Source organism: Erigeron canadensis, unplaced genomic scaffold (assembly GCF_010389155.1).
Source record: "Erigeron canadensis isolate Cc75 unplaced genomic scaffold, C_canadensis_v1 Conyza_canadensis_unscaffolded:271, whole genome shotgun sequence".
Taxonomy (NCBI): Eukaryota; Viridiplantae; Streptophyta; class Magnoliopsida; order Asterales; family Asteraceae; genus Erigeron; species Erigeron canadensis.
The window spans coordinates 2,182-13,709 of NW_025215681.1; the positions used below are offsets into that span (position 1 = coordinate 2,182).

The 11,528-nt window shown below is 38.4% G+C and overlaps 1 pseudogene; it reads right to left on the reverse strand.

Moving 5' to 3' along the window:
* Positions 1–5,235: 5,235 nt before the first annotated feature.
* On the reverse strand, positions 5,236–11,196 carry LOC122584445 (annotated as a pseudogene).
* Positions 11,197–11,528: the final 332 nt, after the last annotated feature.

The window sequence follows — 11,528 nt, forward strand, 5'->3', positions numbered from 1 at the left end:
GTTAGGGTAAGTCGAATATCGTTCCACAGGGAATCACGGGAAAGTGTTAAACAAGTTTACAAAATTAATTAATCTAGGCATAAACTTAAAATCGATTGATTGATTGATTTAGTTAAAACTAAAAATGATTATTGACTTAACACAATAATTCAATTAAACAAAATAGACCATTCTCATGCTCCCAATTATGTTTTCAAATATGTAATCTAACTTATACTCATTGGAAATCACATAGACATGATTTGTTATAACGTTTGGATTGAATGAATTCAAGAACTAGATTAGTTGGTTATGATGATTCACGATAATGGAAACCGGGGAATTGACACAACTAGACTTCTAATTCATTGAAGTAAAACTACAAGTTCATGAGAGATTCTTTCAATAATCCATGATAAACAATAATTTGAAATCAAAAGATAGATGAATTTCATTCAAAGTCATAAACAAGTAATCATTCAAACAATCCAAAGAACATTAGATGTAAAAGACTAATAAGAATTAAACATCTAATCCAATATGAATATGAGAAAGATTGAACATAAATGGCTTACATAATTGTTCACATGAGAATGATCAAAAGAAAACCTAGCCTATCATCTTCATCATTGAATCTTCAATTTGAATTGTCATCTTCATGAATTGGTGATTTGATGATGATTTTGGGGTCTTCTCTATGTTAGGAACTGATATTGTGAGTGAATATTATGAATGGTAACTTCCCAAGTCGTCAATTGAATTGTATATAACTGAAAGTTAATTAAACCATAAAAATCGGGTTTCTGATCTGCAACTGGCGTAACCTACTACCCCCTGGGCGTAAGTTACGCCCCTTGGATTTTCAACTGGCGTAACCTACTGCCAAGTCTGGCGTAAGTTACGCCCTTTGTAATTTCAGAATTCCAGATTTTTGCTTCTTGGTTCCTTGACTCGTTTCTTGATTCAATTAGCTCCATTTCATCACCTAGTGCCTGAAACACTTAACAAACATAAGAGTACCCCTAATCGTCTATTAAGCTTCACAAAACAACTTGATTTTACATCTTAAAATTATGCATTCTAGGCGTTTATCACATTCCCCAACTTAACTCTTTTCGTCCCGAAAAGACATTCATCATGTGTCAAAGCTAATTTACAATCCTATAATACTTCCTATCATCAAAGAAACACCATATAAGAATTATATCAACTATACATACTTGTAAAACTCAATTTTCAAGCAACCTTCAAAGTACACTTGGGCAAAACTAAGCAATGCAAACCAAACTACATAACACAACCAACTCATGAGACTTACAACTATCAAAAGATTTACAACTAGTAAATAAAAATATAAATGTGCAATTAAACCTAATAAACCTCAAATTCGTCACAATACATGCATCACACTCTCACAATGTGCACTCCCCTCGGTTCATATTTGAGTGAATTAGCAAAAGATGTGCCAATATATATATGAATATGAAGCTCTCAACTCATTATTGCACACTAAAAGTCATAGGCTAGTACACAGATCGAATCAAGACCTCATAACTCAAACTATTACTTCGGTATTCATACAAGATTGATGGAATGAAACACAGTAATGATTCTCAATTGGCGATTTACTAGAATGATTTTGGAACAATTCACTTTTGGTTCTTTTGGATCAACTTACATGGATAATTGACTTGAATTTGACTTTTAACCATATACTTTGATTTTTCAACCGGATATTTCAATTTGACTTCAATTTGTTCTTTCTTTCGATTCATTATCATAAACAACACAACTTTGAACTATTAACAGATTTTATGACGAGGTGAAGTGAACTATGGAGTGATTTGTATGATTGTTTTATGATTTTAAGCACATAATTCAAGCTAGAGGTCTCGACACGGTAAGTATACTAGTTCTAACCTAATGTACAATAATGATTCACACAATATGATGATCACGAAAAATAATGCTACGCTAACAATCTAAATCAATCGTCGACGAGGCGTTTTTCTCTCATGAAATTGAAGGATATAACGGATAAATAAGTATGATGCATGCATTAGAACTCACAATTGGCATATTACCTTCAATTGTACATTTCTATGTTTTTACTTGCTAGCAACTCTATCAAGCGGCTTATAAATCAATCATGTCATGCAATCTAGCCTATACTACCTAGCTCCACTTACATATACTCATCTAATTACAAGAAAATCTCATTTTACAAATATGTATAACTAATATAACTCGAACATTTTGTCTCTTTGATTCAATTCCATAATACAAGAAAGTAAATTAACAATAAATTAACAAGAAATTTGAAATCTACCTATGAATTGAAAATGCAAAACACAAAAAACAAATAAATAAATAATCACATAATCACACAAGAAATAACAAAAGTAAAAATGAAAAGAAGGTACCGATCACTGTCGTGGACCTCGTGATCCAAAAATCGATTCCATCAAACCCCGATAGAGAGATTGGGCTTCAAATGGATCCGAAGCTGCTGGTGATGCATCCGAAGTATCCTCGACCCGACCGACACAAGAATGTCGGGGAAACCATTCAGAATCATAACTTTGAGGATATGCTGGATGAGCTGCAGGATTAAACGGCTGTGTATAATCGTATGGTGGGGGAGTTTCTACATAATCAAGACCTGCAATGTGGTCCTGATGATGGCGGACCTGCTCATAATAATCGAACTGTTGTCTTCTATGTTGTTCATGAGCATACGCCATAGCTAATTCATAACTCCGCCTCTGTACACCACTCTGAGCAGTAATATCCCACATACTCCTCTCATAGGAGGTCCACTGATCATACTCCTGAGGCCTATCATAACCAAAACTCGGCCCTGTACCTCCTACCCCAGCTCCCAGCAAACCATCTCTTCTTCCTTGAACACCTTCTTGAGGCCTACTTGATTCACCCCTTTGACTAGCACCCATTGATTCCACCAGTGCTATTGCCTCTTCCCGAGTAACCCCCTGCTTAGGGGCTACCAAGTACCCACCCACCTTCAAATCCTTAAGGAGTCTAAACTGTGGATGATCTTGAAACTCCCATTCATTCCCTTTCAACAATCTCTTCCTTGTATAAGGAGTACCATCCAAAAACTGTAAATTAGTATCCTTTGGGACTACCTTATTGATTTGAAGTAGGCGAGAAATAAGTTTTGGGTGAGGGATGACAAGCTTGTTCCTCTTGTTCCTTGCCTCCCAAATAAACATCATAATCTGTCTAAGTGATAAGGCTAGGTTCCCCGTTACCAAGGCATATAAAACAATAACATCCTGATGCCTAACCATACTTTTATCACTGGTTCTGGGGCAAACATTCCAAAGTAACATTGACATTATCAACCGGGGCAGTGGTTTCAACAAAGAACGCTCCAACCTAAATGTTGTGCTCAAACTGTCTCTTCTAACATCAAAAATCTCAGAAAGCATATCAATCCAATTAGGTGGTGTTTCCGCCCCTGCCAAATATTTCTCATCTACATAATCACAAGCCCTTCCCGACGTAGCACCCGTGTCAAATTTTGCTATTTTATCTAAAGTAGCAAAAGACATTATCACCTTCTTTCCATTTACCGTGCCTACTAACTTAGAAGACACAGGAGGGTTACTACCATGAATTAATTCTAAGGTACTTAACCAATCCATAATACCATTTAAGTACACCTCAGAATTATCATTATTAGTCCAAACCAAGGCTTGTTTCCACCCCATTTGCTCAAAGGCCTCAATCATCCCAAATCCCCGAAATTCTGACAAATCAAGTGGCCTTTCCCCCAACAATTGATCCTCAAGATGTCTAGCCTCCCCCATTTTTTCTTTAAACAAAATTGGTTGCCATTCAAGAGGTAATGTAAATAAGGGGATACCTTGACGCCATTCCGGTTTATCCACTTCAACTTCCATTTCATCACTTCTCTGCTGTGAGTTTTCTTCTTCTGATGATGATGATGATGATTCTTGAATAACCACTTGCCTTCTCTTCTTCTTTTGTTGACTAGAAGAAGTGTCACCTTTCTTGCTTAAATTCTTGACCATCTTTCCTGCCTTTTTTAGAGCATCCATGTCAACAACTAACACAAAGTAACAACTTTAGCAAAGGTTAGTGAATTAAACAAAAATTAAGAAGAAATTTCAAAAAAATTCGAAATTAAACTCACATGAATCTTGAAAATTAGGCTGAAATTAAACAAATAAAGATAGGGGTTTTGTAGCCCTCGAAAAGTTATGCAATTTAGCCTAAAGAATTGTTAGAATTGATGAAGAATTGAAGAAGTAATTAGAGATTGAAGGTTAGGGTTTTGTGGAAAATAATTGGGGAAGAAAGAATTGAGAGATAAAGATATGTTCAGATATATGTGTGTGAAAAGAAAAAGAATTCTGGTTGTGATTGTAATTAAAAGTTTTAAAATTTTCTGGATTTAAAAAAAAATTCGACCTTCTGTTACCGTAATTTACGCCAGGCAGGGGCGTAACCTACGCCGGTTGTCTTTTCTGTTGCCGTAACCTACGCTGGAAGGGCCGTAACTTACGCCAGTAGTATTCAGACATAAGTCTCAGTTATACTTACCGTACCCTACGCCCTATGTAGGCGTAACCTACGCCTGATCAAAACACTTACCGTAACTTACGCCAGAAAGGGGCGTAACTTACGCCTATCTGGAAATAGTCATTTTGGCGTCTTCGGAGGCGTAAACAGAGGATTTTTGGCGTAAACTAAAATAGCCACTTCCAGGGCACCGTAACCTACGCCAAGTCTGGCGTAGCTACGCTAAATTGAAATTTTGCAAATCCTTTGTACCGTAAGTTACGCCAGTTAGGCCGTAGCTTACGCCCTTATGAATATCTTTTTTTTTTTTTTTTTTTTTTTTTTTTTTTTTTTAACTACAGCCACATTGATTGCAATTGGTTATAAAAATAGACTCCCTTCCCTAACTTAAAGGCACATTGTCCTCAATGCACGCCCGAAATTAGAGATGAGTTACTCAACTACGTAACTTGCAAAACGTTTTCCTTTTTCACCCAAACTGACCTTCCCCAACTTAATTCTCAAACATAAGTGCTGGGAATTAAGTTTTCATGTGTGATTATGCTACAAAACACTCAAACAAATAAATAAAAATGCAAACAAGCTAACTTACCGAAAATGAGGCTAGAAAACAAACAAACAACGGGTTGCCTCCCGTTTAGCGCTAAGTTTATTGTCCTCAGCCCGACATTACCTCAATTTGATTCATGCAAGATCATAAGATGGTGGACTTGAGATGAAGTTCACCATTTCCTTTGTAGAGCCATTAATGTCACTTGCATCCAAATAAGGCTTCAAACGGTGCCCATTGACTATTTGCTTCACTCCATCCTTTGGATCCTCAATTTCAATTTCACCAAACTTTCCGACTCTTGTAATAACATATGGACCCATCCACTTGCTCTTGAGTTTTCCCGGAAAGAATTTGAGCCTTGAATTGTAAAGCCACACCTTTTGGCCAACTTCGAACACCTTTTTCTTTAATTTGGCATCATGAACCGCTTTCATCTTGTCTTTGTATGTTGATGCGCATTCATATGCTTCATTTCTCAGTTCTTCCAATTCGCACAATTGCAACTTTCTTTCCTTACCTGCACTCTCAAAATCCATGTTAACGGCCTTAACGGCCCAAAAAGCCCTATGTGCAAGCTCAAGTGGAAGATGACAACCCTTCCCATAAACCAACCGATATGGTGTAGTGCCAATAGGTGTTTTAAAAGCGGTTCGATAAGCCCATAAAGCATCATTCAATTTTGTTGACCAATCCTTTCTATCGGGCCTAACCGTCTTTTGCAAAATTTCTTTAATTTGCCTATTGGAAACCTCAACTTGACCACTCGTTTGTGGGTGGTAAGGAGTAGCAATTCGGTGGTTCACGCCATACCGTTTGAGAAGTTTGCCAAACTGAAAATTTTTAAAATGAGATCCCCCATCACTTATGATCACACGAGGAATTCCAAATCTTGAGAAAATGTTACTTTGAACAAACTTGCAAACAACGGTATGGTCATTGGTTTTAGTGGCAATGGCTTCCACCCATTTTGAAACATAATCTACGGCTACTAAAATGTAGTAATTACCAAAGGAATTAGGGAATGGACCCATGAAATCAATGCCCCAAACATCAAAAATATTAACAACTAAAATAGGTTGCATGGGCATTTCGTTTCTTTTGGTAATACTACCTAGTTGTTGACACCTAACACACTTTTTAACAAATTCAGCGGCATCTTTAAAGATACTAGGCCAAAACAAACCACACATAAGAACCTTATGACCTGTCTTTTGGCCGCTGAAGTGACCTCCACATGCAAATGAGTGTGCATGAGTCAAAACCTCTTGAATTTCTTCTTCCGGAACACATCTTCTCACCAATTGATCCGGCCCACTTTAAACAAATCCGGCTCATCCCAAATGTATTGCTTTGCTTGTGCCAAGAATTGTTGTTTCTTTCTCTTAGGCCAATGTTCCGGTATCTTACCTGCAGACAAGAAATTCACAAAATTTGCATACCAAGGAACAATAGAAATGGTTAGTAAATGTTCATCCGGAAACGTTTCATTGATCTCCTTGGTTGATCCATCATCCATTGATTGAATCCTTGACAAGTGGTCCGCTACCACGTTCTCACTTCCTTTCTTGTCTCGAATCTCCAAATCAAACTCTTGTAGTAGCAACACCCACCGAATTAGCCTTGGTTTTGCATCCTTTTTCTCCATCAAATGCTTCACCGCGCTATGATCTGTGTACACTATCACTTTGCTACCACAAATGTAAGAACGAAACTTGTCAAGTGCATAAACAACAGCAAGCAATTCTTTTTCGGTGGTTGTATAATTCAATTGGGCATCCGATAAAGTTTTGCTTGCATAATAAATCACAACGGGTTTCTTGTCTACCCGTTGCCCCAAAACAGCCCCGATTGCAAAATCACTTGCATCACACATAATTTCAAATGGCATGGACCAATTTGGTGATTGCAAAATGGGGGCTTCAACCAATTTCTCTTTCAAGGTTTCGAAAGCTTTTAAACACTCTTCATCAAAAACAAAAGGTACATCTTTTAGTAACAAATTACACAAAGGTTTTGTTATGACACTAAATCCTTTGATGAACCTTCTATAAAACCCGGCGTGTCCAAGAAAAGAACGGACACCCTTAACATTGGTTGGAGGGGTAAAGTAGAAATCACTTTGATTTTGGCCCGGTCAACTTCCATGCCTTTATTTGAAATTACATGACCCAAAACCGTCCCCTCTTGAACCATGAAGTGGCTCTTTTCCCAACTTAAAACCAAATTTGTCTCAACACATCTTTTCAAAACTTTGGTAAGCTCATCAAGACAATTATCAAAGGTTTGACCAAAAATTGAAAAATCATCCATAAAGATTTCTAGTGATTCACCGACCATATCTGAAAAGATACTCATCATACACCTTTGAAAGGTGGCTGGAGCATTACACAAACCGAATGGCATTCGCCTAAAGGCAAAAGTCCCATAGGGGCATGTGAATGTGGTCTTGTGTTGGTCATCGGGATGGATAGCAATTTGATTATAACCTGAATAACCATCTAGAAAACAATAAAACTTCTGACCTGCAAGTTTTTCGATGATTTGATCAATGAATGGTAATGGGAAATGATCTTTTGAAGTAGCGGTATTCAATTTCCTGTAATCAATGCACACCCTCCACCCGGTGATGGGTCGGGTAGCAATTTGCTCACCACTATCTCCTTTCACCACTTGAATTCCGGCTTTCTTAGGTACCGTTTGTGTTGGACTCACCCATGTACTATCCGAAATTGGGTAAACAATTCCAGCATCCAACCATTTTAGCACCTCCTTCTTCACAACTTCACGCATATGAGGATTCAACCTTCTTTGAGCATCACGTGAAGGTTTTGCTTCAGAATCGGTGATTATCTTATGCATCACAATTGATGGACTAATACCTTTTAAGTCGGCAATTGTCCACCCAATGGCCGCCTTGTTTTCCTTGAGCACTTTTAGCAATGCCTTTTCTTGCACTTCTTCCAAATTTGATGCAATAATCACCGGTAAAGTTTGTTCTTCTCCCAAAAATGCATACTTCAAATGAGATGGGAGCTCTTTCAACTCAACTTGTGGTGGACTTTCAATGGAAGGCTTGAGATGAGTATCAATATGATCCGGTAGACTTTCCACCAAGTGAGTCCATGGTGGTCTACCTTCTTGAATTGCCATGATCTCCCAATCTTTCTCTTCCTTCTTCAATGTTTCACTATGCTCCACAATTAACCTGTCAACTAAAGCACAAGACTCCCGTGTGTCCTCCTCATTTTCATGAGAAATACACTCATCAATGACGTCCGCCATAAAGCATTCGTCACTAACTACGGGGTTAGGAACACTAGCAAAAACATTCAATCTAATCTTACGGTTGCCAAAGGTCATTTCAACCGTACCCCTTCTACAATCAATTAATGCATTAGCGGTGGCCAAAAAGGGTCTACCCAAATAACGGTGGGTTGCCTAACATTACCGCTTGGTGCAAAATCAAGTACCAAAAAGTCTACGGGGTAGTAAAAATCCTCCACTTTAACTATGACATCTTGGACAATTCCCCTAGGGAGTTTGAGTGACAAATCAGCCATCACCAAGGTGGTGTCGACTTTTTCCAATGGTCCAAAGTCATATTGGTCATACAAAATACCCGGTAGGATACTCACACCCGCCCCAATATCCAAAAGTGACCTTTTCATCTTAAAATCACCAACTTGAATTGTAATCAAAGGTGCTCCTGGATCTTGGAGTTTGGGTGGGAGTATGCCCATCACAACGGCACTAACTTCCTCATTTAAAACAATTTTCTTTGGAAGCTTATGCTGCCGTTTTTGGGTACACAAGTCCTTGAGGTATTTAGCATAAGCCGGAACTTGTTTGATTATGTCAATAAGAGGTATATTGATTTTCACTTGTTTAAAAATTTCCCACATTTCTTCCTCATGGGGACCTCTTTTCTTAAGTGTAGGCCTAAGTTTTGGATCAATCAAAGCCAAAGGGAAAGGAATGGTATTACCCTCCATATCCTTACCTTGTTTTTCAGAAAATTTTTCACTAGACCTATTGTTTTTTACCTCTTTAAAAGACACTTTTTTACTTGGTTTAGGCAAAACAAATTCCGGTTCATGCTCACTATCTTGGTCATCATCAACTTCCTCCACCACACCATCTACCAGTGATGATGAAGGTTCAACTTTATTATCATAAATCCTACCACTACGAAGAGTACTTACATTATTTATCTCCACATTCTTGATATTCTTTGAGCCGCTACTTTGGTGTTGTGGATTGATCTTTGTGTCACTTGGTAGCTTCCCCGGATCCTTTCTCAACGCAGCCACATCTTCCGCCAATTGACCAACTTGCTTTTGCAAACTTTCAACCGTTTTGTCCCGAATCTCATTCTTTCGATCCATTTCCTTCAAGTACTCCATAATCTCCCCGGTTGATACCTCATTACCTCCCGAATTCCCACCTTGGTTATTACCTTGTTGATAGTTCCTTGGATAGCCTCTATTGAACCCTTGATTTTGGCCACCTTGATAATTTCCTTGGTTGTAATTTCGGTTTTGGAACGGTTGAGATGGTGCTCCACTGGTTTGGTTGTTTCCTTGAAAGTTCGGGTTGAGTTGGTTTGATGAATTCCCATATCTAAGATTGGGATGGTTTCTCATTCCCGGATGATAAATGTTGGAGTTCATGTCAAATGGCCTCTTTTCTCCAAACACTTGATTCACCTCTTCAACTTCTTCCGGGAGTAATGGACATTGCAAAGCCGTATGCCCAAGCTCATCACAACTCTCACAAATCGGGTATTCTTGAGAAACTTGAGCAACACCCCTATTTTCAGCTTTCCCCAACTTGGCAAACTTTCGCTCCAATGCCTCAATTCGATCTTTTGTTGCTTGATCACTTGTTGATGATAATGAAGCAATTGGATGCCTTGCCCTCCTATTTGATTGAGCTTGTCTCTTTGAATTCACACTCATCTTCTCCAAGAATTCCCAATCAACATCTTCGGGATTTGTCAAGAAAGTACCATTGCTAATAGAATTCACATCTCTTTTCTCTTCCGGTAACAAACCATCATAGAAAGCCGTGATCAACTCCCATTTAGCAATCCCATGGTGTGGACAAGTTCTCAACAACTCATTAAACCTCTTAAATGACTCATGAAATGTTTCACCCGATTGTTGTTGAAAGGTTCTAATGGAGGTTCTTGCATCACTAGTCTTTTGCATTGTATAATACTCATCCAAGAATTGTTGTTGCATTTCAGCCCATGTAAAGATACTACCCGATGGCAAAGCTAAGAACCATTGCTTCGCTTTATCCTTCAAAGTGAACTGAAACAAAACTAGTTTAATCTCATCCGGTGAGAATCCTTGACCTCCAATGGTACCACAAATAGCCTCAAACTCTGACAAATGCAAATAAGGCTCCTCCGTTGCTTTTCCATAGAAACTCGGTAATATACTCAAACATTGAGGTCTTACCTCAAACGCTCTACCCCTCAACACCGGTGGTACTATAGGTGAAGCATTAACGGCGATGGTGGGTCGAAAATGACTATCAACTCCTTGTGGTGGAGGTTGATAGTTCATGTTTGGAGCAGCTCGATTACGTGGTGGGTAAATTGGGTGGTTTCCATGACGGTTGTGGTTTGGTGGTCCTTGAGGAAATCTTTGGTTAATTGGAGGTTGGTTAAATTGCGGGTATTGGCGGTTTGGTGGTTGAACATAATCCTCCCCATCATTCCATTCATACCCATCCGAATGGTCATCAAACCTCCTATCATCCCAATTAGCAACTCGATCATACACATCCTCCGTATACCGTGATCTATCTCCAACATAGGTTGGTGTTCCAAATCGGTGAGGAGTTGTAAAACCACTCCTCTCGGATCGGGGTGGTTGTTGATATTGGTCTTGATGTTGGTAGTTTGGTTCAAAGTTGGGTTCATGTTGAATTCCGGCGGGTTGGGTCTTTGGTGGAATGTTTCTTTGTGAATTACCGGGGTCACTCATAGTTGCACGGTGAAGTATTCGGTTTCTCCTAGCTGTTTTCTCAATTTCCGGATCAAACAACAATGGTGACTTCTTCTTTGAATACCTCGTATGCATATACAAAAAACCTGTAGCCTACATACAATGAACACACCTAGCGTAAAACTGAAATACAAGAATAAAAAGGAAATAAACAAACTAACAACTAAAACTAGACTACTTCTTTTTGGATTTTTTTTTTTAAAAATTTTAACAAATTACAAACAAACTTTAACACTTTGCACACCGATTCCCCGGCAGCGGCGCCAAAATTTGATCGATGTCGTTGGACCGATCAAAAATATAAACTAAATACCACTAATTAGTTAGGGTAAGTCGAATATCGTTCCACAGGGAATCACGGGAAAGTGTTAAACAAGTTTACAAAATTAATTAATCTAGACATAAAC